Source organism: Delphinus delphis, chromosome 20 (genome assembly GCF_949987515.2).
Source record: "Delphinus delphis chromosome 20, mDelDel1.2, whole genome shotgun sequence".
In the NCBI taxonomy this organism is placed as follows: domain Eukaryota; kingdom Metazoa; phylum Chordata; class Mammalia; order Artiodactyla; family Delphinidae; genus Delphinus; species Delphinus delphis.
In genome coordinates, this window is record NC_082702.1 from 824,154 (window position 1) to 839,850 (window position 15,697).

Below are 15,697 nucleotides of genomic sequence, written 5' to 3' on the forward strand. Positions count from 1 at the left end.
GACTTCTCTGCAGTGTGACCTCTACAGTGTTCAAGGTGTACAGCACCAAGTAGGCATATTCTAGAACTTGTTCATATGCCAGAGGATTCCTGCAGGACCTATTCTGCTCGTGATGTGACGCTGTGTAGAAAGCATATGTCCAAACCCAGAAGAAACCAACTGCAGTAGAATAGCTTCTGTTCAAGGCCAATTTAAGGATGTGTGGACACCTCATAGCACATGCAGACCTAAGTTGCAGAGCAAGAGAGGAGGAGGTATGAGAGAAATGGCTGAGATTTGAAGTCCAGAGACATGGGGCTTATCCCTGGGCTGGAAGTCAGAGTAGATATCACAGTGGAGTAAAACTGACTAGTCAGCACAGGATTAACAGTGGAGAAGGGAAAGTAGACATGGGCTGTGTCGCGAGCTACAACCAAAAAAATACTGGGTAAATGAGAAACATTCCTGGTATGATCTGAACACAGTACTGATGTCACACTCTCCAGGTTCACCAGGGCAAGGTACCTGTGAGTTCACCTTGCAGCCTTGCCTATTGAGAATCCCTACAGTCTATGGTGTCCCTAGAGCTGACAGAGCTGCAGAGCCATTACATGGCTGGTCCCTTCTGACAGCCCAAACTGCCACACCCCACCTAGCCAGTGACCTTGTAACCAACCCAAGTTAAGGTCTTTCCCTACCAAAACCAGTCTGAAAATCCGGATGATGTGACTGATCCATCAAATGCATAAACATGAACAAAAGACTCTAAGAAACATGGAATATCAAGGAAACAAGACATCACCAAAGGAGTGTAAGTTTCCAGCAAGTGAATCCAAAGAAATGCATATCTATAAACAACTGGATGAAGATTTCAAAATAAATGTTTTAAGGAAGGTCAGCCAGCTCCAGGAGAACACAAACAGTAACTCAATCAAAGTAGGAAAAAAATACACAAACAAATCAACAGGTTCCAAGAATGGGAGTTCCCTAGCAGTCCAGTGGTTAGGGCTTCACACTCCCACTGCAGGGGGCACAGGTTCCATCCCTGGTCAAGGAACTAAGATGCCACATGCCATATGATGTGGCCAAAACAAACAAACAAAAAAACACAAGAAGTTCCAAGATACAAAAAAAAAAAAAAGAAAAAAAAGAAAAAAAAGAAAAAGGAATTAAATTTTGGAGCTGAAGAACACAATGAATGAAATGAAAAATACAACAGAGACCAGCCAACTTGATCAAGCAGGAGAAAAATCTATGACCTTGAATCAGGTGATTTCAAATCATCCAGCTAGAGGGATAAAAGACTGAAGAAAGCCTATGTAAATTATGGGATGCCATCAATGGAAATAATATTCACATTGTAGAAGTGCCAGAAGGAGAAGTAATGGAGAAAGGAGCAGAAAGCTGATTTAAATAAAAAATGGTGGAAACAATCAACCAAATCAAGAGAGAGAGGTGAGGATATGCAGGTACATGATGCACATAGGTCCCCATCCAGATTCAATCCAACAAGATCTTCACTGAGACAGTAAAATTAAAGTCTGAAAAGTCAAAGACAAAGAATTTTGAAAGCAGCAAAAGAAAAGAAACTTATCACATACAAGAGAACCCCTGTAAGGCTATAAGCACATTTCTCAGCAGAACCCATGCAGACCAGGAGAGAGTGGGACATTAAATCCAAAATGCAGAAGGAAAAAAACTGCCAACTAAGGAATACTTTATCTGGCAATGTTGTCCTTCAGAAATGAAGGAGTGATAAAAACTCTCCTACATAAACAAAAGCTGGGAGAGTTCATCACCATTCAACCTGCCTTACCAGAAATGCTAAATGGAGCTTTTCAACCTGAAAGGAAAAGACACTAATTAGCAACAGGAAAATATATGAAAATATGAAGCACAGTGGTAAAGGTTAAGTATATACTCAAATTCAGAATATGCTAACACTGTAATATGGTGGTGTGGTAATCACTTAATTCTAGTATAAGGGATAAAAAACAAAAGTATTAAAAATTACTACGCCAACAATTACTTTTAATGACTACAAGTATAAAAACATATAAACTGTCACATCAAAAATATAAATGCAACAGGGGTGAGATACTAAAATGGGACTTTTTTTCCCTTTTATTTTTTATCTTTATTGAAGTATAGTTGATTTACAACATTGTGTTAATTACTGTTGTATAGAAAAGTGATTCAGTTATACATATATATACATTCTTTTTTAAAAATATTCTTTATCATTCTGGTTTATCATAGGATACTGAATATAATTCTCTGTGCTATACAATAAGACCTTTTTTATCCATCCTATATATAAAAGCTTATACCCACTAACCTCCCACTCCACCCCTTCCCCAAACCATCCCTCTTAGCAACCACTAGTCTCTTCTCTATGTCTGTAATTCTGTTGCTGTTTCATAGATAGGCTCATCTGTGTCATATTCTAGATTCCACATATAAGTGATATCATACGGTATTTATCTTTCTCTTTCTGATTTATTTCACTTAGTATGATAATTTCTAGATGCATCCATGTTGCTGCAAATGGCACTATTTCATTCTTTTTTATGGCTGAGTAGTATTCCATTCTATATATGGACCACACATCTTCTCTATCCATTCATCTGTTGATGGACATTTTGGTTGTTCCCATGTCTTGGCTATTGTGAATAGTGCTGCTATGAAGATTTGGGTGTGTGTATCTTTTTGAATTATAATTTTTTCTGGACATATGCCCAGGAGTGGGATTGCTTGATCAAATGGTAATTCTAGTTTTAGTTTTCTGAGGAACTTCCATACTATTTTCCACAGTGGCTATACCAACTTACATTCCCACCAACAGTGTAGGAGGATTCTAAAAGGAAACTTTTAGTATAGAACTGACATTAAGTTGTTATCAGCTTAAAATACTGTTATATTTTACGCAAACCAGACAGTAAACACAAAGCAATAACCTACAGTAGATACACAAAGATAAAAAGAAAGGAATCAAAGCATACCACTACCGAAAACCATCAAATCACAAAGGAAGAAAGTGAGAAAGAAAAAAAGGAACAAAGGAACTACAAATCAGCTGTACAAAAATTAACAATATGGCAATTACAAAGTCCTTACAAAATTCTCTCCATTCAAAAGACACACAGTGGCTGAGGATAAAGTCTTCAAGAGACTTGCTTCAGCTTTAAGGACACAAATAGGCTGAAAGAGAAGGAACTGAATAAAAACTCAATACAAATGGAAACGAGAAAACAGTAGCTTATACTTATAATAGCCTTCATTTAGGCCAGAAAAATAAACTTTAACTCAAAACCTATCACAAGAGACAAAGAAAGTCATTGAATAATGATAAAGGTGTTGACTCATCAAGAGGACAGAACATAAACAATATGAATCTAACATCAGAGCACTTAAAAGTGTAAGGCAAATATTAAGAAACTGGAAGGTGCAATTCCCTGGTGGTCCACTGGGTAAGACTCTACACTCCCAATGCAGGAGGCCTTGGTTCCACCCCTGGTTGGGGACCTAGATCCTGCATGCATGCCTCAACTAAGAGCCCACATGCTGCAACTAGGAATTCCACATGCAGCAACTAAAATATCCCACGTGCCACAACGAAGGTCCTGTGTGCCGCAACGAAGACCCAGCACAGCCAAAAGTAAATAAATAAATAAGTATTAAGAAAAAAAGAAAAGAAACTGGTAGATATAAAAGACAACAATGAAATAATGTTAGCAGACTCCAATACCCATCTTTTGAGAATGGGTAGATTAACCAAACAGAAAATCAATAAGGAAATATTTAATGACACTTTAGCTCAAACATTGACGAAATATTGAATGGAACTTTAGACCACCTCAACCTAACATACACAGAACATTCCATTCAACTACAGCACAATACATTCTTCTCAAGTGGACACAGAACACTCTCTAAAAGACATCATATGTTAGGTCACAAAACAAGTCTTCACACCTTTAGGAAGACTGAAATCATATCAAGACTCTTATTCAGCCATAAGAGTTGGAAACTAAAAATCAATAACATAATATATTTGTGAACACTGGAAAGTTCAAAAATATATGGACATTAAATAACACATTCCTGAACAACAAATGTGTTCAAGAAAAAAAATCAGAAGGAAAAATAAAATTATCTTGAGATGAAGTAAAATGGAATCAAAACGTGCCGTGAGATGTAGCAAAAGAATTTCTAAAAGTAAAGCTGATAGTAATAAATGCCTACATTAAGGAAAAAGACTCAAATAAACAACCTAACTTTACACCACAAGGAACTAGGAAAAAAACAACTAAGCTCAATTCTAGAAGGAAGGAAATAACAAAGATCAGACCAGAAAGAAATAAAATACAGACTAAAAAGAATAGGAACATCAACAAAGCTAAGAACTGGTTTTTGAAAAGAACCAAAATTGACAAAACTTTAGCTACACTAAATTAGAAAAGAGAAGATTCAAATAAATGAAATCAAAAATGAAGGAGCAGCTAGTACAACTGATAATACAGATACACAAATATCATAAACAATGAACAATTAAATGCCAACAAACTGGATAAACAAGAAGAAATGGATAAATTATTTGAAACAAATTACCAACATTAAATCATGAAGGAAAAAATATGAGTAGGTCAGTAACAATTAAGGAAACTGAATCATTAATTAAAAATCTCCCCAAAAGCTAAGCAACAAGGATATATTTTACAGCACAGGGAAATACAGCCAATTTTTTATAATAACTTAAAATTGAGTATAATTTATGAAAAAAAATTTTTTGGTTGTGCTGCACAGCACATGTGATCTTAGTTTGCAGACCAGGGATCAAACCCATTCCCCTGCAGGGGAAGCACAGAGTTCTAACCACTGGACCATCATAGAATTCCCCAATTTATAAAAATACTGAATCACTATGTCTTACTCTGACACGAATACTGTAAATAAACTATACTTCAATTTTTAAAAATTAATTAATTAATAATAACAAACTGTCCCAACAAAGAAAAGCACAGGACCAGACAGATTCACTGGTGATTTCTTCCAGTGATTTTAAGAATTAATGTCAATCCTTCCTCAACTCTTCCAAAACGCTGAAAGAACATTTCCAAACTCATTTTCTCAGGCTAAGGCGAGAAATATACCTTGATACCAAAGCATGTTATGGAAACTATAAGAAAAAAAAAATTACAGGCCAACATCCTTGATGAACATAGAAGGAAAAAATTCCCAACAGAAAACTAGCAAACTAAACTCAACATCATATTCAAGAATCTTACATTATCATCAAGTGTGGCTTATCCACAGGAAACAAGGATAGTTCCTCATATGCAAATCAATAAACATGACACACCATATTAAGAGAATGAAGGATAAAAATCATACGATCATCTCAATAAATGAAGAAAAACCACTTAACAAAATTGAGCATACTTTCCTATTAAAAATTCTAAACAAATTAAGTGTACAAGGAATATAATTCAATATGATAAACCCATAAACAATAAGCCCATACTAACATCATACTCAGAATTTAAAACCTAAAAGCTTTTCCTCTAAAACCAGGAACAAGACAAAGATGCCCACTGTCCTCATTGCTATTCAATATTGTTCTGGAAGGCCTATCCAGAACACTTGGTCAAGAGAAAAAAGTAATAATAATAAAATCATAAAAAAAGTAAAACTACTGCAGAAGGCATGATCTTATATGTAGAGGATCCTAAAGACTCCCCCCGAAAACTTACAACTATTAAACAAATTCAGTAAAGTTGCAGGATACAAAATCAATACACAAAAATCAGTTGCATTTTTGTAAACAATGAAATATCAGAATAATAAATTAAGAAATCAATCGTATTTACAAAATCAAAAACAATAAAATACATATGAATAAATTTAACAAGGAAGTAAAAGCTCTGGACTCTGAAAACTATAAGACACTGATAAAACAGACACAAATAAATGAAAAGATATCCCACATCCTTGTATTGGAAGAATTAATAATGTTACAATGTCCACACCACCAAATGCAATATACGGATTCAATGCAATTCTTATCAAAATTACAATGAGATTTTTCACAGAAATAGAGAATGAATCCTAAAGTTCATATGGAGCCACAAATGACCTCAAAGAGCCAAAGCAATCTTTTTTTTTTTTTAATGTATTTATTTTTTGGGCTGTGTTGGGTCTTTGTTGCTGTGTGTGGGCTTTCTCTAGTTGCAGTGCATGGGGCTTCTCATTGTCATGGCTTCTCTTGTTGCAAATCACGGGCTCTAGGCACGTGGGATTCAGTACTTGTGGCATGTGGGCTCAGTAGTTGTGGCTTGTGGGTTCTAGAGTGCAGGCTCAGTAGTTGTGGGGCACGGGCTTAGTTGCTTCGTGGCACGTGGGATCTTCCCGGATCAGGGATCAAACCCGTGTCCCTTGCATTGGCAGGCAGATTCTTAACCACTGTGCCACCAGGGAAGACCCCAGGGATGATATTTTAAACACATAGCATACTCACAGAAAAAGAATAATCTGATTAAAATATGGGCAGAGGATCTGATTAGACGTTATTCCAAAGATGATATACAAATGGCTAACAAGTGTAAGAAAAATTGTTCTTCATCACTAATCATCACAGAAATGTAAATCCAAACCACAATGAGATATTACTACATAACTGTTAGGATGGCTATCATCAAGAAGACAAATGTTGGTAAAGGTACAGAAATAAGGGAACCCTTGTACACTTGTTGGCAAGATAATCTGGTAGAGGTGTTATGAATAAACAGTATGGAAGTTCCTCAAAAATTCAAAACAGAACTATCATACAATCCAGCAATCCCACTGCTTGGAATATAGCCAAAAGAAATGAAATCCAATGGGGAAAATATAACCTGCACTCTCATGTTTGCAGCAACATTATGAATAATACACAAGACATGGAAACAACCTAAGTGTCCATCCACGTAGGAATGGATAAGGTGTGATATACTCACACATACACATGCACGCCTTGAATATTATTTAGCCTTAAAAACAAAGGAAGTCCTGCCATGTGGGACAACATGGATGAACCAGACGGATACTACGCTAAATAATGTATGATATCACTTATATGTAGAGTTTAAAACAAACAAAAAACATTGAACTCATAGAAACAGAGAGTAGAAGGCCAGGGGCTGTGGGATGGGAGACATGGAAAGTTGTTGCTTGAAAAGCACAAACCTTCAGTTACAAGATGGTACAGATCATTAAACACACTGCAGGACTACAGACCTCAAATTCTTCCCTGTGAGGATCCGGTACAGCAAATATTGGGGTTGCAGGGGAGAGAAGAATGGAGTGCGAACAACCCAGGCATACCTACCACAGCAACTACCCAGAAAGCTGGGGAAACAAGCAGTGCCTGATGTCCATGTGTCACAAGGACAGAGCACCCCCGCAGAAAAGGGGTTGAGCCAGAATACAGAGCTCACTCCAGGTCACTGGGAAGGCTGTGAGAGTCTTACCCAGTGAGGATATGAGTGCAAAGTTTTCCAGCATCACATCGTTGTACAAATGCCCTGAACCTCATCAAGGAGCCTCCATTCCTCCCACGAGAGGTACAGGGCAATGTCCTCAAAGGTCATACTGTCCTGTCAACATGGGGACAGATGAAAGAATGAACACTCTGAGAACCAACAGTCCATCACCACACACATCTACCCTACTATCATCCTCTTCCCAAGCTCCCCACCACAGAGGAGATACCAGGACCCGGTGCCACTCCGCTCACTCTCTCCTCAGGTCCCATTAATCACTGTTCAGTCCTCAGCATTAACAGACAGGGGGACATATAGTTTCCACATAAGCTCTGGGCCTGGCGAGCAGAGCTCCATCCCTCCTGCCAATCAATACCCCTGAGGTCTCCCAGACTGTACGTACAAGACACGGTCAAACCTGGGCTCATGCTTCACCATTAAGTTCCCAATACCAGGTCTGTAGGGCCATAAGCTCACATTACCTGTGTATGTGCATATTATTCTGTAGACTCTCACTCTCTAACATCATCATTCTCCAGGTTTACACTCCCACAGTTCTGCTTACCTTCCTGCTCTACAATACAGGTATCTCCCTGGACGTAACCATATACCTGGCCCATAGTTTTCTTCCAGAGACCGCTTGACACTCAAAAACTATTCAATCCCAGACCTCTGATGAATCCCAATACCAGGGAAAGGCCCTCATGGTGCTTTGAAGGGCTCTCCACCTGCTTCTGATCCTTGCTTCAATATTAGCCACTCAGAACCACATGTGAATTACAGACACCCATGACATTCTTCTACTTCTGTGATGCACTGTCTGATTGCCTGTCCCCTCAACAAGTCACAACCCTCCTCTCTCTACTCAAACTTCCTCACAAGCCAGCCCTTACAATCTCCCTGCCAGGCATAACGACTTTCACAAATGACCCCGTTTACCCTGAATCTTATCCACCAGCAAGACTAAAACACTCTAGACCCCAACAAGGCTCACTACACGATTCTGGAGAATCTGGACAGTAGTGAATTAGCAGGAGCCCTGGCCTCACTGTCAAATTGTCTCAATTATTTCTCTGCCTCCCAAACCATGTATTTTGCACCCATTCATCCCATGGAAGCCTTGGCCACCTGCCAGATCATCTTCTCTCCCAGACCATCCAGAGCCATTCTGTCTCTCACCTGTGTTTGTTATACTCAGGAACCTCAACAAGGTGCTAAGCAAGAGAACCACTCCTCGGCACGCACCCTAGTCCTTCTGACCCACTGATAGCATTACCACTCTAACCTGCATTCCACTTTCGAAATGTCATCCACAGCTTCACTCTGGTCCTTACAATAGCTACCACTTTTGGAAATCTCCATCCTGATCCCCTCCCCAAATTTCAGAAATGTGCGTCCAGCTGCCCATTTGATGCCTCCACTCACTGTTCTCTGAAACATCTCAGACCCTTATCAGGACCAAAACAAAACTTCTGATTTTCCCAAGAAACATAAACCTACTGACAACTGCCATATCCGATTTGATGAAGGATCCATCCCTTCAGCTGCTAGGACTAAAAATCTTGGAGTCATTTCTAACCTCTAACTTACCTAACAACATCTAAAAATCTACTTGGCTCTTCTTTAAAAATGTACCTAGAGGGGCTTCCCTGGTGGCACAGTGGTTAAGAATCCGCCTGCCAATACAGGGGACATGGATTTGAACCCAGGTCCGGGAAGAGCAACTAGGCCCTTATGCCACAAATACTGAATCTGCACTCTAAAACCCGCAAGCCATGTAAATTGAGCCCGTGCACCACAACTACTGAGCTCGCATTCTGCAACTACCGAAGCCCAAGCCCCTAGAGCCCGTTCTCTGCAACAAGAGAAGCCACCACAATGAGAGTGCACCTCAAAGAAGAGTAGCCCCTGCTTGCCACAACTAGAGAAAGCCCGCGTGCAACAATGAAGACCCAACACAGCCAAAAATAAATGAATGAATGAATGAATGAATGAATGTATCTAGAATCCAAACTTGTCTCCCACCTTCATGGCCAAAACTCTGGGGCTTCACCACTGGTCTGGATTACAGACCTGGGCTCTTCCTGGGCTCCCTGACGCCCTCCTTAACTCCACAGTCTTTTCTCTCCAGTCAGATGCAGCCTATTAAAACCTGGTTAATACCACTTACTTCCTCTTATCCAAACCTCTCATTACCTCCATAAATGATGTTGAAGCTCTTAGCCAGATCACAGGCCTGATTATTGATCCTCTACTCTTTGTTCTTTTTTTAAAAAATAAATTTATTTATTTTTGGCTGCGTTGGGTCTTTGTTGCTGGGCTTGGGCTTTCTCTTGTTGCAGCGAGTGGGGACTACTCTCCGTTGTGGTGCCTGGGCTTCTCATTGCAGTGGCTTCCCTTGTTGCAGAGAACGGGCTCTAGGCGCGCAGGCTTCAGTAGTTGTGGCACGCAGGCTGTAGAGTGCAGGCTCAGTAGTTTTGTCACATGGGCTTAGTTGGGCATGTGGGATCTTCCCAGACCAGGGCTCGAACCCAAGTCCCCTGCACTGGCAGGCGGATCCTTAACCACTGAGCCACCAGGGAAGCCCTTGCTCTTTGTTCTTAACTAAAAGAATGAAGACCTGCTGTACCCTGTTTCCAGCTCAGTCACACCTCCAAGTACTTGCACATGCTGGTATCTATTCCTGGGAAAACCTTCCATACAACTTTATACTGGTTGTCAGGAATGGGAACTCCTGTATGTTATCCTTGTCCTGCACTCAGGACCCAGGGCTTGGGGATATCCTCAGGGCCCCCCTATCCAAGAGCTGAGACTGTATCTAGGGAAGAGTCTCAAGACAAAATACCCAGACAACCTACAGATGGTGTCAATACCAGTGAGGGACTGGGACACCCTCTCCTGCCTTGTGTAGGATCCCTAAGTGCTTTTTAAAAAAAAAATCTTTATTGGAGTATAATTGCTTTACAATGGTGTTAGTTTCTGATTTATAACAAAGTCAATCACCTATACATATACATATATCTCCGTATCTCCTCCCTCTTGTGTCTCCCTCCCACCCTCCCCCTAAGTGCTTTTTCAACCTTCGGAACCTGTGGGAAGAGGAAAGCAACCATGGCTGGGCTCCATGTGAGCAGGACTCCCCTGTATCCACACCTGGCCCTGGAACCTGGACCTGGGGTTAACTTACTAACGTCTGTGTTTCAATCTTAGAGCTGACTCTTACCAGATCTCTGACTTTGGACAAAGGCTCTACTTCTCTTTGCCTCAACGTCTTCATCAACCACATTCCAGTCTGTTCCTACTTTTTTTGTTTTGGCCTTGCCCCACAGCATGTGGGATCTTCGTGCCCCGACCAGGAATCACACCAACGCCCCTGCATTGGAAGTGCACAGTCTTAACCACTGGATCACCAGGAAAGTCCGTGATAACTTTTAAAACCGTAACACATAATATGTCTCTCTTCTATCCACTACCCTCCGTGGCCTCCAGGTCCCTCAGAAAAAGGAACAACCTCTCTGCCGAACCAGACGTCACTCTACCACACCCTCTGTTCCCTGCAAGCGGAAGGCTCATCCTAGGTTTCCCGAATCCTCCCGCCTCAGTCCGACCTCCAAGACTTTGCACCTGACGTTCCCTCCGCCTGGCACGCTCTCCCACGCGGCATCACACTGTCGGAAACAGAGTCCCAACGACGACCGCCTTACCGTCCTAGACACCGCGGCCTGGCCTGCAGGCACGTGAGCAAGGCGCCCCGCACTCGGGGCTTTAGTGTCTAATGGGGTGAGGGCGGTGAGGACCCAGAGGACGAGCGTTTACCTGAGGCGGGTCCCTCAACGCCGGCGCCGCCATCGGACTCTGTGGAGGCAGCGGGGCGGGGACAGGCGGGACGCGGGCACTTCGGACCCTCTCCTGGGCCTGCGCGGGGCACCCCGGGCGGCGTCCCCGAACTTCAGACCCGCCTCTGTGCCGCGGGGACAGCGCCTCCTGTCACGTTTTCTCACCTCGTTACCCTGGTCCCGACCCAGCGCCCCAGAGCCAAAACACCCGGACAATTAAAATGACCGTCGCTAGGACGAGGCCGGAAGTCCCGCCCAGAGCCGAGGAATTTTCCCGGAAATGCCATTATCCTGAACTATCACTGGCTCAACCTGCTGCAATTTCTTCTGGGTAATATAGTTCCTAGAGCCCTAGAGGCCGCAGCGAAGGGTATTCTCATTCCTGACCAACCAGAACCTGTCACACGCGGATCCAGGAAGGATGCTGTGAGGGGGTCATCCGGCCTCAAGAAAGGCAGGGCTTTGCTCGTTAACTGCAGTAAAAAGAAATAATTTTAGACTTCGTGAATCTCACCTGCCAAAGGATTAAAATATCATTTAAGGGAATTCCCTGGTGCTCCAGTGGTTAGGACTCAGCGCCAACACTGCAGGAGACGCTGGTTTGATCCCTGATCGGGATATTAAGATTCCGCAAGGCGCGCAACGTGGAAAAAAAAAATCATTTGAGATGCTCTCAGATCTACTGTTCTAAATGGCCATTTTACTATAGAGTCATTCAGACATAAAATGATTCAGTGCATAGCTGGATATATTATATACTTGTCATTCAAATGCATGTAGCCTGAAGCTAACCATTGGAAGTGTGTGTGTGCATTTAGTTGTATTATGATTGGCTATGAGCAAAACAGTCCGTACAGAACCATGACTGGGAAGAAAGAAGACGGATATTCTGAGGGTAGTCACATTCCACTACCCTCCCCAGCTCTGACAACCACTCAATTTGATCTTTTAGTTTACCTGACAGAGTCAGACATTTTATGCAGCTGCTTTATATTTTATCTCCATAAACCCTCAGATTGATTTCCACTCCTTGAGAATGTACAACCTTATAGTCATTTGCATACCAAAATGATGAGATGTAAAAGCTTATTTAACTCCCAACTCTCATATTATTCTTGGAATATGACTTCATATTTATACAATTTCATACACTGTAAATATTTATTGGGAATAAGTTCATGCAATAAGCTGTATTGAGGCTGTGTCCTTCCCATGCCTCCATTTACAGAATCTTTATAATCAGGTCAAGGGTGTGTTTCAGTAAACCACAAAGACTTGAATATTTTCCAATTAGCTAAATGGATCACCAAATAACATTTTCCCCCAATATAAAATTATACCTTTGCCCAATGATAGCTAATGAATACTGTTAAACAATGAAGCCACAACAGATAAAACAGTTTAGTTTAACCACACTGATGCCACCACCTCACACACACACAACCTTCACAAAGTGAGCACTCCCCAACTTGCTCTAACTTTGTCTTTCTCAGTTATTTCATTTCTTCACATGCCTATCCCTGTATTCATTTCTTACTGCCCCTGAAACAAATTACCACAAATGTAGAACCTGAAAACAGTACAGATGTATTATTACATAGTTTCTGTAGACAACATATAGTTTGGTCTTGCTTTTTTTTTTTTTTTTTTGCCGGTCACAGGCGTCTCACTGCCGTGGCCTCTCCCGTTGCGGAGCACAGGCTCCGGACGCGCAGGCTCAGCGGCCATGGCTCACGGGCCCAGCCGCTTCGCAGCATGTGGGATCTTCCCGGACCGGGGCATGAACCCGTGTCCCTTGCATCCGCAGGCGGACTCTCAACCACTGTGCCACCAGGGAAGCCCTGGTCTTGCTTTTTAATCCACCCTGAAAATCTTTTAATTAGTGCATTTATACCATTCCCATCAAAGTGATTATTGATGCAGTTGGATTAATATTTACCATATTTGTTATTTCTTTTTTTTAATTCTTATTTATTTATTTTTGGCTGCGTTGGGTCTTCGTTGCTGTGCACGGGCTTAGTTGCTCCACAGCATGTGGGATCTTACTGGACCAGGAATAATTCCTGGAGGTGGAATCCTCATGAATGGTGCCTTTATAAAAGAGGCTACAGAGAGATCCCTAGCTCCTGCTACCATGTGAGCACACAGCAAGGAGGTGTCAGCTATGAACCAGGAAGCAGGACCTCACCACAGAATCGTCCATGCTGTCACCTTGATCTTGGACTTCCCAAGCCTCCAAAAGTGTGAGAAATAAATGTTTATTTATTTTTTAAATAAATTACCCAGTTTGTGGTATTTCATTATAACAACAAGAATGGACTAATGTTGCAGATTTAATGGCAACAAATTCCCTATTTTTGTTTATTTGAGAAAGGCTTTGTTTACCCTGCACTATCAAAGGATAATTTTGCCAGGAACAAAACTCTAGGTTGATGGTTTTTTTCTTTTTCAATACTTCAATTATTTCACTTAAATCTCTTTTTGCCTGCACAGTTTCTAAGAAGATGAATTTAATTCTTATCTTTGTTCTGCTATAGGTAAGGGATCTCCCTCGTCCCCCTGCCCTGACTTCTTTGATTTTCTATAATTTGAAAATGATATCACAAGTAGAATTTTAGCATTTATCCTCCTTAGTGTTCTCTGAACTTCCTGGTTCTGTGGTTCCTTGTCTGACATTAATTTCTACCCTAACAATATATCTTGGATAATCCAATCAAGTGTGAGTGTGAGTCCCTAGTTGGCTCCAGAGACCAAATATGAGATTTTTAAATAAATTTATTTATTTACGGCTGCGTTGAGTCTTCTTTGCTGCATACGGGCTTTCTCTAATTGCAGCGAGCAGGGGCTACTCTTCGTTGTGGTGCACGGGCTTCTCATTGCGGTGGCTTCTCGTGGAGTATGGGCTCTAGGTGTGCAGGCTTCAGTAGTTGTGGCATGCAGGCTCAGTAGTTGTGGCTTGCAGGCTCTAGAGCGCAGGCTCAGTAGAGCTTAGTTTCTCAACGGGCTTAATTGCTCCACGGCTGTGGTATCTTCCCGGACTAGGGCTCAAACCCATGTCCCCTGCATTGGCAGGTGGATTCTTAACCACCACACCATCAGGGAAGTCCCCAAATATGAGATTTTTGACTCAAAGACTGAGTCCTGCTTTTCCACCTCAGAGTCAGAATCCCAACTTTTGCATGCTGTCACCAAGGTGTGCCCAAGCTGTGGACATGGACGGCTAAGTGTCCCTACCAGATGCACGAGCGGTGGACGGTGGGGTGCTCCTGGGCAGGGTGGGGAGCCTGTGGATCTCCATGAACTCTGCTGCATCCCTCAGGGGACTCCAGGGGCAGATCTACCAGAACTCTGGGCAGGACACTGCCTTAGGCGATTAGCTTCTAGAGGGAGAAGCAGGGATTAAGCCCAGTGGGTCCTTCCTGAGTCTCCACATGGGGCAGACAAATATTAGATGTCTCCTTTGGTCCCTGCACTGTCCCAGCCTTCCCACCCAGCATTGTGGGTATGGCTCTCCCTGCTGTGGTCCTCCATCACCACCACACCTGTACTCCTCCTCCCGCTCTTTAGAGATGCAACCTCAGATCACAGGTGTCCCCGCTGACTTGATACATGTGCATCTTGGAGGAAAAGATGTAACCAGGTCCTTCTTAAGGTGTAGAGCAGAGAAAGCGTGCCCTAGACCCCTGCCCTGCACACTCCCAGCCCCAGTACTTATGAAACACTGCCTAAACCGTGAAGGTAGGCAGTGGCCCTGCATCTAGAATGTGGTCCTGGGGTGCAGGTGTCTGAAATAGTATCCAAGTAGGTGGTGAGACCCACAGAAGGTAAACACAGTTGGAAATAAACAGTCAACAATTACAGAAAGGTAGAGATGAAAAGAACTTTGGAGAGTTCAGAGGGTGAGAATCTCTTGCAAGATAACCGGTGGGGTCAGAGGAGGAAACTCAGGATAGTTTGACTGCTCTGATACCTTGTCACTAACAAGGTGAGGCCAACTAGGGTTTCCACTGACACCCCAGGGTGTTCAGGGACATACCTCCCCCCTGGCCAGTCAGAATTATGTCTCTGAGGCGTCTGAGCCTCCAGCCAGCCCACAGCCCCCGCAGCTATTGTCTGCCTGGCCTTGTAAAGTCTCCTCCTGCACATGCTAAGTTTAGTTTTCCATCAAAAAACCTGGGGGACCTTGAGTAGAATTTTTCAGTTCCTTCTCTGATCACATTCCAAATGAGTGGTGGGAGAATTTACACTTCAGAAATTGGGAAATACTACAAAGCAGGACTACATTTAATGTATTACTGAATGCCTCGACTTAAGTGATGGAGATTATGTTAATAATACATACTGATCTTAAATATGTGTGGG